The sequence below is a fragment of the Columba livia genome, chromosome 5, assembly GCF_036013475.1.
Source record: "Columba livia isolate bColLiv1 breed racing homer chromosome 5, bColLiv1.pat.W.v2, whole genome shotgun sequence".
NCBI classification, from domain to species: Eukaryota; Metazoa; Chordata; class Aves; order Columbiformes; family Columbidae; genus Columba; species Columba livia.
The window spans coordinates 14,136,341-14,150,374 of NC_088606.1; the positions used below are offsets into that span (position 1 = coordinate 14,136,341).

Genomic DNA, 14,034 nt, shown 5'->3' on the forward strand with positions numbered 1-14,034 from the left:
TCCAAAAGTGTGTGTTTGCTTACTTGAAGCTAATTTTCAGCCTGACTTTGAAAAGGAACATAGGTCTCATTTATCTTTAAAGTGTTTCAGTGTTGCACATTCCCCAGATAGACTTCCTAATTTCTTTTACTGTCTCCACTTTGAGGCACAACTCGGTCCCTCTGGCAAATCTCTCATGGAGACTGCCATGAACTTGAGGTTGGGTATTCAAATGGATGAGGCTGTATTCTGTGGGTTTAAGGTGGTAAAAACCAAATGGCGTTCTAAGTGGTAAGGTATGAATATTTTCAACATTCACCTGGGGTCATAATTTGACATGACTTGAAATCTAAGACTGTCTCTGCTTATGCAGAGACACCAAGGAGCTGGGCTGAAAAAAGGGTATGTGATATTTTCCAGTTGACTGATTTTCCGGCCATATCCCTTTACCTGCAAGTTGCCTCTTATGGCGCAGCCTAGAATCCCAGCCTGGTAAAGATGCCACTGTTTGCACTAATTTTCTCTACCTGATACTGATTCAACCTCTACCTTGCTAAAGAGTCTAACCAGAATGCTTGCTGGGGATTGGAAAGCACTCACACCACTTTGGAATTTGGCAGTGTGATCTCTTGGCGGCATGCCAAGTTTTTTGTGGGGGGTTTAGTTACCTGTGACTAGTTTTCTTTAGCATACTGCCACGTCTCGGCCCCGTTGCTAAATGGAGATGTACAAATGCATGTCTGACCACCCCCATTCAGCAATCAGCCAGAAAACTTAATCTTAGGTCAACCTGATAGGGTTGACTTTTATTACTAACAGGTTTCGTCTGCGGTGGCTAGTTAACAATTACGGCTGATATGTGAATGCTGACTCAGTATTGCCAGGGTACTGAAGGGTTTGAGAAGGCTTATTATAGCTCAGAGTTTAAAAACAATTAGAAGATTCTGAGTTGCATATCTTTTAAAGACATTTATTTGCCTTGTTCATTCAAATTGGTAGAACTGAGTGTCTTTACTATAGCCATTCTCTTTGTAATGCAAGAGTTAAAAATCCTTGCTGTACATTTTTCTACATCTACATCAAATATACTGTAGTGGTGAGGGTTACAGGCATACCTGTACAAATAAGTATACATTCAATATATTCCTTTTATATTTAATATATATTTTATACACACATGTATCAGCACATATAGGTAGATAGGCAATAAACAATTTTATCATTAAACTTTTGTTTGGAAACAAATGCCAGTCTGTGGTAAATGGTATTCTTTTTCTAGCATAGGATCTTTTTAAGCCATAGACTTTGCCACTGGGGACTGTAGTATGAGATAATTGACCTCCACGTGAGTTATGTGTCCTGAGTCTAAAGCAAGGGCGCACGTGGTGGCATCAAAATCAATTATCTCACAATTCATCCCCCAGTGGAAAGGGCTACTACAGCTAGAATAGACCCACAAAAAAGATTTAGATATTTTAAAATGTTTTCAGTGACTTAATTATTGCAAATAGTGTTATTGCATTATGCAAAGAAATAGAATAATGGTGGTGGATTAAACTGTGCTATGTGCACCTACCGATGTATGAGCACTCACTAGCTGGAGATGAAATCTCATTGGGGTATCAATGATGGAGTATCATCAAGGCTGAATTAACCTGGCTACCTCCATTGCTGTCATGCAGGTGACTGTCAAATAGATGCATCTTCATTTCCTCTGTGGTCATCATTTGCTTCTGTGTGTCAGGGAGCAGCACAAGTAATGGACAGAGCTTCTAAGCTCTGAGGACAAAATTCTACCTCCATCAACCGTTGCAAACCTTTATGAGGGTAAAACTACCTGGAGAGAGCAAAGGTATTTAACTCCAGGATGGCGACTCCAGTCAAAGCCCTATCACCCAAATGATCACAGCTAAACTATAATGTACTGGAACTATGAAACTCTTCTGTTGCCCAGTTGCTTGGTTACAGGATCATTTGTCATCTCTTCTGGTAGCAGGGTGAGAGGTGGGGGAACTGGAGGAAAGGGGGGAGAAGATTACATGTGCTGTTGAAAATGCAATGAGCACATCCGATCATATCTAATTCCCATTTATATTACTGTGGACATCCCTACTGCCCAGCTGCCCTCTCAAAGACTCAGAGCTATGGGATTTTTTGATGCATGAATGAAGACTGGGAAGAGGGCCAGCATGCTGTTCATAGGCTTCTTCATCATTTATTACCTTCTAGTTTTAATTGTTTTCCTGCTTCTCTTGAGATATTTATCTAGGAGGAACTGTACTATGCAATGCAGACATGCGAGGTGGCAAGTGAAGATTGCTTGTTAGCTCAGTGCACCGTACGGTAGATGGATCTTAGTAAAATAGAGAAGACTATTTACATTAATAGAAGAGGCCCATTTGTAAATCTTTTATTACCTAAGTGCACAAGTTTGACTCCTGTTTGTCAATTATAGAGGTGTGGGCTATATAATGATCACAACATTGTCTGTATCCTTATAGTAATGAAAATCAGGTCTCTCCATATGCCTCTGCATTGCACCCTATTGTTTTTGCAGGGCTACACTTATCTCTGGTAAAAGGCTCTGGTAAATTTACAATAGGGCAAAATTTGGTCTGCTTAATTTCTGACTAGTATTTCAGCAGTGGAAAAACTAAACAGAAGCCACCAGAAGAGAGCTTGATGACAGAAGGTAAAACAAAGGGGATGTTGGCAAAGGAGGGAAGGATAATCAGTGAGGAAAATAAAGGAATGCAGTGTGTGTATCATAAAATAAGATTTGAAGAGGCGAGTTCAGATCTCTGGCTCCCTGTAACTTCAATGGAGCTTCACCATCGTTTTCTGTGGGCAGCTTTCAGATGTCACCCACGCTGCTGTTTGAATTCCCATGTCAGAGCCCAGTGGCTTTGTCGCAGGCAATACCTCTGATTACCTTTCATGATTCCCACGCTACATTTATAAATATGTATCATATGTATTTCCTTGCCCCATCCTGCTGAAGCTATGCGTGCCATGGCCACAGCCTTTCTTCCTGCAAGAGCTGGCGATGGCTGTGAAGGGGGCAGCACATGGCCAAGGTGTAGAGGAGCTTGGTTGGTGCTCAGTCAGCCTCCAGCTCCAAGACCTGACACAAACACATTGGTGTACCTGGGGGAAGGAGTGAGTAGCTGTGTGAAATATAGCTCCAGCCTTGGCCTTTTGGTGCTTTGTGTTTCCAGAGCACTGCACACTGTTCCAGAGATGGGATAAATCACTCTGAAGCTCCAAGGGAGGTCAAGCCCATAGGCTGAAACAGTAGTGACCACTTTGATTGAAGTTCTCTTTGATTTGAAGAATAAAAAGATGCAAGTCCCTTGTCATGCTTTGAGGGCTAGAGAATTAGGGGACCTTTCATGCCTTTGTCCCATTTCAGTCTTCAGGAAGGCAAGGTTTATGCATTACTCCATTTTATTTTTTCAAACACAAGAGTGCAGTTGAGAACAATGGTGTGTGCTTTGGGGCTTGGAAGAATTAAAAGCTACTAAATGTAGATCTTTCTTGGTGGAGGAAGTGGCTCTAGAAACTGGCATTTTTTAATTGATACCTCAAAAATTAGTTTACTATTTCTCCCAAAACTTCAGTGACCTTGAGTGTTTTTCTCACCTCTTGGAGGAGTGGATAGAGCTGCTCATTTCATCATCATGAAAGTTCATGTCATTCACTGAAGCAGTCTGGACTTCTCTGTTTATCTGGTACCTAGCAGTCACTTAGTTAATTGGGAGAGTATTTGTTGACTTTGGTCTGCTGAGCAGAGTCCATGTTGCCAAGTTCAGTAGACTAAGCATATACACCAGATTTATCCATTCCTCATCCATCTTGACAAAGGGATAAATATTGACCCAAGTGTTCAGTCTTGTTTCTCTCCCACCTCTCCTCCCGGCAAAACCCAATGAACATGTTTTATGGATAGAGCCGGATGACCAAACTTAGACAAAAATACCTTGTGCTTGAAGATATAAAATGTTAGTCTGAGTAACAGGTCATCTTGCCTGAGAAAGCACACATCATTAGGTCTAGAAAGATGGTAATATGTAATTTATAAATATGTATCATATGTATTTCCTAATGACTTAGGAAAAACCTTTTTCCGTCATATATTTTTAATTGTATAATGAACATTAAAGAATGTGAATCAGCTTGATTTAAAAATACAAAAGAGCTGAAGTACCCTAATAATAAATCTGTAGGTGTGTGTTAGGAAAGAGATGCAGTTCGCGTGACTGATGAGATATTAACAGTTTTGACCTGATCTCTTGGTGACTGATATTGATAACACTCATTTTTAGAGCACACCGAGGCTCCCATACGGCACAGCCTCCGTTGAGGTTGAGGGGGTGTGTGCAGCTCACGCTGAGTCCAGAGTTTCTAAATGGGGTACTTGGAGCAACCTGATTCATTTTAGTGAATCACGGCTGTAAATTTAGAAAGTAGAAAATGCTTGGTTCATAATGCTGCCCTGACTCTGGCAATGCAACATTATTTTTGCCATGTACCCTCAAGTGCTCCTTCTTGTCTGAGATGCCACTGGCTTGGGGCTTCTCTTAAAGATTTGCCAGCCTCAGAGTTAGGAAATGTTTTCCTGATAATAAGCCTACACAATCACTGGCCCTATTAAATTCCATTACTTCTTGTTATACCCCAGTGGAATCCCCCAAACAATTCCTTGGCATCCTCACTGTCTGTCCTGTCAGACACTCCTGGATGCTTATCTGGAGCCTCCTGCCAAACCCTGGTTACAAGTCAGCCTGGTTGCCCTCTTCTGTGCATGTCAAGGGCCCTTCTTCTTCTTTGCATCCCATATCCCTCAATTCCATTTATTTTGTAAATCTGACATGCCATGGTGTTTTGGTTAGAAAATAACTTCTCAGAGTTAAGCATCTACCTGAGATTGATAAAGGCAAAACAGTCCAGACTGATGGTTGTCAATTAATCCCTGTCACCCAGCTCTGTCTGCTGGCCTCAGGGGTTGTAGATCAGGGAAGGTTCTTGATCACTGTCCAGGGACAATGACAATGAGCTGTGGAAAATACCCTTACTTCTCAGTTTGTACACTTCAGTCAGCCTCTGTTATGCACATGGGCCAAATTCAGTCCTCAGTTTCACCATGCCAGGGTGTTCTTGAAGTCAGATTCTGATACGTAGCAAGACTAAATGGGAAACTATTTTTCCACTGAACAATAACCCAAGACTATGTATAATTCTGTGCACCTTGCTAATTGGAGAGTGTTGTCAAATTGGAAGTAATTCAGAGAAGAATAACAAAAGCGATTAAAATGTTGACAGGATTGTTTCTTAGGGAAAGATGAAAAGAACTAAAAATATATGAGCAAGTTAAACAAGGAGCAGGTAGAGGGAATATGATTCAAGTAACAAGGAACATTGGGGGTGATTCAGTAGTGTGACACCCCCTCCAGCCCCCCATTTCCAGAAGGTTTGAAGTTATGAAGTTCGTGAAGCTAATGGGGCCTCACCATCTGTTTGATGCTGCGCACCAGGTGCATTTTCAGAATGAGAGCTACAGCCATGAATAATAGGTAAACTGAACTATGTGTGAAATGAGCGTTAGGAAAAACTTCCAGACCGTGACTGATTTTCAGGCTGTAGAGTGTTCTTAAGAGGTAGAAAAATGCCAAGTTTCAGCGAAGTACTCCTAAACCCATCTCCCAGCGTTTGGTGAATACATCTCTTTCAGTTGAGACATTTAAACCTATGTTAGACATTACACCTAGACTAGGAACAGAACAAGAAACTATTTAGTTGATCAGAAATCAAGAGCAAGCAAACTAAAGGAAGGATGGTTTGGGAGAGAGTTGACATATCTGACTTGTGCCCAATTTTGAAGTTTTCCATTAGCTGTTAGTTAGAAGACAGTCTCCTGTGGAACTGGTAAGGATTTGGCTGAGGTAAGAACTGTGTGAAAGCAGTGAGCCTGATTTTGCTGTCCACATCTCTAGGGAGTATGGCAGCAATGGGCTGCTGCTGTGACACGCTCAGGTTGCACTTGGCAGTACAAGTGTCCCCGTTAAGTGCACCATGAGTTAGGCAGCAGATCTAAAGCAGGCAGATGCAGTTTCTTGCTCAGAGTGGATGAGGTGTGGAATTCATTGCTGCAGGACATCACAAAGGCTAAAAGTAACAAATGGGTTCAGAAAAGGATTAGGCAAAATCCAGGAGATAGGTTGGTGAGTGGTTAATAAAAATGCTAATTTGGTCTGGGTCAACCCCTGGCACTGAAAGACTCTAAATCGTTGATTGCTAGGAGCTGGGAGGTCTGGATAGGGTCAATTGTGAACTTTTTTCAACCTTGATTCACATGCTCTTTGCCTACACTTCTGCTGGTGGCCATGATTGAAAATGGGGTCCTGCACATGGGCCTGACCAAAGGATTTTATGTTCTTACGTGAGCAAGAGCGGTAGCATCTGGCTGGTGGGGGTCCCACTGATTTCACTCTGTCCTGAAAGAGACCTGGAGGTTCCAGCCCAGGATGCCATCATTTCCCTCACAGGCTTCCTGTGTGAAGCCAGTGCAGCAGTTGGGGCTGGCCTGAGTATCCTTTTCCACTAGTTTAACTAAAGCAGTCTTTCAGACAGATAATCCAGAATACTTCAGGGTATAGATTGTTTTAACTGATTGCCACCCTATTTTATCTGACCTGTTTTAGCATACCTATAAAAATTTACAGTGAGGAATTTCCTGGTACAGCCAGTTTTAAGCTGACAGAAATAGAGGCTACACTGGGGTTTGTATTGGTTAAAGGAAGTCATTTTGATTAAACTGGTGCCAAATTCTGTGTGGACAAATCCTCATATTGTACGAAACCCACAGATCCTCCCTTTCCTCTGACAATCATATCAGGCTGGTGAGTCCTGTGGACCCAGTCTAACAGAAATGAATTTTTTACCATGCAAATCTTATTATCTAAAGTGCCAATGAAACTAATGGGATTTTGGATAGTAAAAAAATGCTCTGTATGTGATACATAGTTTGGAATATCAATTCATTGAGAGGTGGAATGTAAGGAAAAGGAGCTGTTATTGCATACGATCCTTTGTGACTTTTGAGGACCTGTTCCTCCCAACAACCCTCAGCTCCCCCTTGATTTCAGTGGGACCAAAGTGGTGTTTAGCACCCTGCTGAAAACACTAGCTCCTTGCAGAGTTTGGTTTTCAAAATACACAACTAAGTGTCTATTTGCTTTAAAATTCATTTGAGGGAGGGGAAGAGAAAAAAAAATATCTCAAACACTCCACTCCAAGGACAGACATCTAAAGGAATATGTATTTTTCCAAAGGGAACCATTTTTGCTGTGGAGGTCGGCTGAAAGCATCAAAACCACAGCATTTGGATATATTTTGACAAACCCTGTATTAAAAAAAAAAAGAAAAAGACTGAATCTATTTAGATAACATTTTAATTTATATTTAGATAACATTTTAATTTACACTCTTCCCTGAATATGCACACACATCTATATATATATATATAGATATATATATAGTGTGTGTTATATAAATGCTAGTGTGCTCAGGCTGCCAACCGGTGTGACAACTCTCAGGCTGAGGGCAGTGTCAGCGGATAGATCCAAAGTTAATAACTGAAGTGCTGCAAACACTACAGCCTTTAAAACTGTCTCCTATAATTCCTATATGTTGTGGTAACACAGCACAACTTGCAGAGGGTTAAGCACCCGTTGCCGTTGGTTGTGGAGAATTCCTGCCAACTTCTCTAGGAGCTTAGTTTATGTGTATGTTCAAGCCTAAAATGTTTTAAAGTAAAATCTTTTTAATAACAGCATTGTGCTGTTTCGATGATGATGCTGATTACTTGGTCTCCTGTCACCTTGGAAGCAAAGATGCAATAAACGATACCTTTATTTTTCTATTTATTTTAATGAAACACACAGAAAAGGCACTTTAGAAAAGTGGAGGAAAGAGGAGGTCAGATAAAAACAACTGCAGTCTGATGTTCGTTTTTGTGGCGTTGATAGTTATTATTCCCAAAGAAAATAATGTCCTTTTTTATTTGCTTTTAACATTTCGCCCTTGGCATCTGTTCCATCCATTGTGGACTAACCTAGACTGTTCTCTGACGATGGGTTAAAGCGAGCACTTACTGAAAAGCATTCTCTACTTAATTACTTTTCCTTCTTCTGGAAGCTATTTTTTTTATAGTCACATGTTAATTGTCTATTAGTAGGCCTTTCTGATTAGTTGAAAACATAATGAAACCTTTGTAAACAACGAGGAGAAAGAGGGAGAGGGAGGGAGGGAGCGGGAAGTGGGGAGAAAGGGACAGGGAGAAATAGAGGTGTGAAGTGGGGACTGGACTGGGGGGGGAAGGTCGGTGAATTTTGAAAGGCAGCAATAATGCCAGTGGAAATTTCTGCTTTTTTTTGTGGTTGTTTTTTTTTTTTTTTTTTTTTTTTCCAACGACAACTTCCCTCGCCCAAATTAATCAACTTACTTAACGAGAAATGAGATGCATGGAGATGCAAATTGCTGCTGATCTCCAAAAGCCGGGTGGCAAAGGCAGCAAGTTGGAATGGCATGGAGGGGGGCTGAGCTGCAGCTGTCCACTAACAAGTCACTCCTATTTGTAAAGGGCACGGAGCTGAATAACGGTTTTGTTATTGGCTTTCTCTCTCCCTCTCAGCCTTAGGTAGAAATGCTGCATTTGTTTCCTGCAACCATTTCAGTGAGATAGATGTCCTCTTTCATCTCGCCTGCAGGTTTGATTCTCACAGCGGAGCCCTGTTCTCCCCGTGCACCCCAGCCTCCTCTGACTGGGTAGGAAATTGGGACGCACGAGGACCACAGGCTCAGGTGCAGGGTCTCAAACACACAAGGTAATACCAGGAATTATTAAGTTATCTGCACACCCCTCAGAAGGGGAGGATTTTTATTTTTTTTTTTTAAAAAGAAAATAAGCGGTACTTAGGACCCAATTCAGTGATGCTCGGAGCCCAGCCAGAGCGGATCACATTCAGTGAATCAGCTGAATTGGGCCCTCTTCTCGGAGATGTTTTTTTTTCGTTTCCTGGAAAGCTGCTTCTTAAACACAATTCACATTGGTTGTTTTTAAAAGGACTATGCTCTGTTTGCAGCGCTGGATTTTGAACGGGCAGAGTCCCCCCGCCCCGCTCCCCTCCTCCGCCCCCACCCCCTTCTGTTGCTGCTTTAAAGAGCTGTGCTTACAGGGATTTTGCAGCTCTCCGTGTGTTATTAGAAAACGTGTGGCTGGGACGGTTAAAATGAGAGTGCTACTGTATGCAAGAGCAATGTTCACTGTAAGCAATCCAAGGAAATCCTGCCAAGGCAGTATATGAACAGCAGCCAAACAAAACACAGGCGCCTTTCCAGTGAAAACCAGCACACTTCTGCAAATAGAGGAAAAATTGACTTTCTGATTTGGAGTGTTTCTACAACTAAGAAGAATTACTACAGCGATTGTTCTAAAAATATTTTTCGGCAGCACATTCTCAATGGGGTTGGGATGCTTAGCATTGTTTAATTATGCTTCTCTTAGGTGATCAATCTGGATTGTATAGAAATAAAATACGAAGTTTTTAGGATCTTCCTTTAAGCCAACATTGGCATTATTTTCTGCAACATTATAGTGGCATAAACCGCCACCTATTTAAGGAGCAAAAATTGTATTTTTATTTTTGCACTTCAGGAGGTATGATCGGAAATTCATCTTTAGCAACTTCATAGTAATAGATTGCAATGCAACTGCTTAATCTAGAGCAAACCCCAAGATCCTTCTGTAACTGACAGGTTTTATTTTTCATATGAAGTATTTTATACCTTCCTCCTACTCTTATTCCCCCCGTGCCCCGTATTTAGACTTTTAATGCTTCTGCTCATTTTGCTGCTTCATTCACCCAGTCTGGGATTTTCCTTTACAGGACTTTTGAATCCTGTATGAACCCTTTAGTATAAGATGTGTCCGCAGACATTCTGGCATTCAAAAAATTGCCATAATGATGGAAATTGAATGGGATTCCACAAACTTGTTTATTGCCAAGAATAAATATGTTACTAAAAAAATAATTTTACTAGCCTCAGCTACATTTTTTTCAAAGAATTCTTAATAACAGAGTTTAAGAATGCAGTCAATTTATCTAAAGTGAGTTAATGAAATAGGATAGATCTATGGCGAATTATTATTATATCTTTTTCCTTCCAAAATCCAACATAATATCAGCATAAGGAAAAGCAACAAAGATTGTCAAAGATTAATTTCAGTAATGTGTTTATCCTACTTTAACTGTTTTTCTTTTAACTACAGAGACAAAAGATGCTTTACTAGATATATCTCCATTTATTCTTCTAAAATATTTACAGCTTACTTCTTTAGGCGTATAGCTGCTGTGAACTCACTTCTCTTCTTTTAGCTACACCACGACAAACCAGATTTATCCCTACATTGAAGACAGTGCCTTGAGATTAACAAATCCCAGTGTGGAAGAAGACCCTCATCCAGAGCCCACTGAAGGCAGTGAAAAGATTCATATTGACTTTGTTAGGCTTTGTATTGGGACATCAAACTTTCATTTCACCTTCTTCTTTTGAATTTAACTACTAATTTTCAGGGTGAGACACTCTCTACTTTAGAGAAATATTACAGTTATTCTAATTTATTATACTAAATTAACTGGTGCTGTATTTACCATTCAGGCAAAACTTGAAACTGTTATATATGATTCTCCCAAGGTAGGATTGTGTTTTTGAAGGTCCAGTTGGACTAGCTAAGGAAATACAGACCTCTGCTCTATACTCAGCCCTCTTTCTCCTTTGTTCATAGTGCTGTGTTCACAGCCAGTCTTTACAGAGAGCAAAAAGTGTATATATGTATACACACAGATACATATATATGTATATATATAAAAATAAAGCTTGAAAAGGTAAGCATTTCTGCCTTGAATGTGAGGGATGTCATCTGCTGTGTTTAAATTAGGACATGGAAGTTATGGCATATGCTGTGGCAAGACACAGCAGCGCAGTTCTGTATCTTTAAATGTTGATGCATAACAGTGAAAGCAGGTGAGATCTGGCCCCAGGTGCTGGCTGCTGCATGCATTGCTGAACAATTTTTAAAGGATACAGATTGGGTAGTTGGAGGAGGAAAAAGTAGGTCTTTTCCAAAATAGACTTTATTTTTTTTTTTAAATATGTTTTAGATTTAATGCAATTATTAAAAAATGATCAACTTAGGCTTCGTGCATTCCTCTAATAGCAGCTCAGTATAATCCAGTCCTGACCTGGCTCCCCCTGATGTGCAGTGTTAGTTATCCTGGAGCCCCAATTGTGCCAAACTGGGGGAAGATATTGTTGAGACCATGCAACTCATTTCACTGGTGACTGTACACAAATGCTGAATTAATAGTCCTTCACAGAATTACTCTGAAGGGAAAGTTTGGATGCTGAAGAGGTTTCCAAGGATTGCTTCTGCTTTCCCTGTCTGCACATTGAGAGCCCACATGGCTTGAAAAACAGCTCCGCGGCAAAGTTTTTGCCTTCATTCCTTTCAATGTAAATCCAGTTTTCAATCATTTTACCTTCAAATCCCTAGGTTCAAATTCTGCAGTCACTAGAGATGAGACATCAAGGTAAATTTGCAGATAATTTGGATAGTAGTCTGTGCTGAACGTATGTAGCTTCTAAACCTAATTAGAGGTGTAGTTTGTTGCAGGCAAAAATTATTGATACACAAGGAAGGTTTTATTTAGAGACATCTGTAGGTTGGCAGCTGTGCCAGCCATGTCTGTTCCTCTAAGTAACGGAAGCCATGCAGCTGGGAACAGCAGTGTTGTGCTGACAAGTGTTGGGAATGTTGGTTGAACTGCAATATGAAAATATTTTCATTATTTTTATTATTACTATTCTGCAAGAAGACTTGAGATGTGTGCCTGCCTATGTCTCTGTGTGAGAGCAGATGAGGTAGAGAGGAAGGGCTGTTACTTTTATTTTTTTTCAGTCGCACCTCCTTAGCATTTTATACATATCAGCATTCTAGCAGAGCGATTTGCTAATTGCACTGGAAGACCCACTTTAAATTCAGGAATACTGAAACTTTGAAACTGTAACATTTTGACTGGCGAGAATGACCAGTCTTCTTTTCTGTTTCGCAGTGAGCTAGTTGAAGGAAGCTGGCATTGTCGCAGAGTGAAAGCTCTGCAGAAGTGCCGCAGGTTTTTCATATGGAAATGTGAAATAATGGGGTGATTAAATAGAGCTGTATATTAAAGTACATCTGACATTAGAATTAGCATAATGTGCTCTAGCCCTAGGCTGAGTACTTTATTTGCCATCTGCGTCGGACCAAAATCCCCTGGGGAAGCGCTAAAATATTCTGAATAAACTCAGCCCGAGTTCTTATTGAGAGTAAAATACCATTTGTGGCACGTCGTATTGATTCGTCTTAATTGCGGTGCAGAAAAGAACATTCAGTTGCTGATGACTTTTGTACTCTGTGACAAGTCGGCTGGAGTTATTCTAACACTGCAGTTGGTTAACCTGAACAGACTGTTGTGCTCAGAGAAGGAGAAAACCTTATCTTCAGTAGCATAAACTACAGTATCATCTCCTGGCTTCACTCCTTTCTATCTCGATGCAGATTTTTTTAAAAAAATGATTATTATTATTATTATTTCCTGAAAACAGCAGCTGATGAACTGAAGGCGGAATGGGGCTGCATTGAATCAGTGCAAGAAAATTCACGTTCTTACCTAGTTACTCCCCAGTCTCCCTCCCTACACTCACACCCCCACATCTTCTTAAAAAAAAAATCCAGAAACATCTGATCAGCTTTCATCCAAGGGAGTGAAAATCAGTGGAACTTGTCCTTGAGAATCCATCTCCGGAACCATTAGTTCAAGAGATTTATTATGTATATTTTGTAAAAAGCTGTGGCTTCTCCTGTGCATAAGCCCACAGTCTTAGTCGGTTGTAATGGTTTGATTTTTGTCAACTCTCCACTCAAATAGGTTGCTGAATACCTTTGAAAAAGTGCTTATAACATGCATAAAAGATAAATATTTCATCTGAAGGAAAATACTTTGATGCTCCATGCAATTCTGTAACATTCATAAGGTCCAGTTTTTACCCTATAATTGCCTATCATTATACACAATTTACATATTCAAACATTCTCTACAAACCTTAGTCTAGCATGTTTTTATTACAAATTCAGATCAAGGGAATAACCTTTAACTTCAGAGACAAATGAGACAAATTTACAAGTGCATGTCTGCTGTTTTCTTGTGTTTTATAAATCCCTGCAGACCCGAACACTTTTGCTATAACGCCACTCAGAACAATATACATATATTACTACTTGTTTGTAGTGCTTCGGTAATGAGTCCCCTTTGTATTAGATAACCTATATAATTCAGCATCTAGGCTCTCCATAACGTCAATTATCTCCTCATAGCTAAATGTACATTCCATTAAAACAAGATTTACAGCCTTTATAATACTTCTTAGGACTGAACGTGGAGATTTTGTGGATTTAAAGAAGCAGAGATGGGAGTTAGCATTTGTTAAAGAAGTAATGAATTAAAACAAAAATGCTATTTCATTTACTAGCTATGAATAGGCACCTAATACCCTTAAGAAATAGTTGCAGTAAAACAGACTGAAGTACTCCTGGGGAAAAAAAGCAGGAAAATTTGTTTTCACCCCTTGGCTTTTTTATTATTTCCTAATTTACTCTTTATTTTTCCATTATATGACATGGACAATTTCCTTTATGTATCCTCTTTTAGTTCCTATTCAGATACTGATAATTCTTGCTTGTAAGATGAGAAAATGGCACCTTAAAAAAGTCGGTGGGGAAAAAAAAACACACAACACTTGCCAGTTTTCAAACAAAACTGCTTACAGGAAACCGATTTAAAGGGAAGCTGCTGGCATATTTCATATGTTGTAAAAAAGACTGACATTATTTCAAATGCATTTGAATACTGTATGCAAAGAAAAGGCCTAAAAGTGTCCTTGAGCAGTACAAGGGTT

General features: G+C 40.0%; 1 protein-coding gene across 10 annotated transcripts in view; it reads left to right on the forward strand.

Annotated features, from left to right (window-relative positions):
* The window catches only part of BCL11B (BCL11 transcription factor B), a 96,012-nt gene that overhangs the window by 66,498 nt on the left and 15,480 nt on the right, over positions 1-14,034 (forward strand). The gene's annotated exons all lie outside the window — the stretch shown is intronic.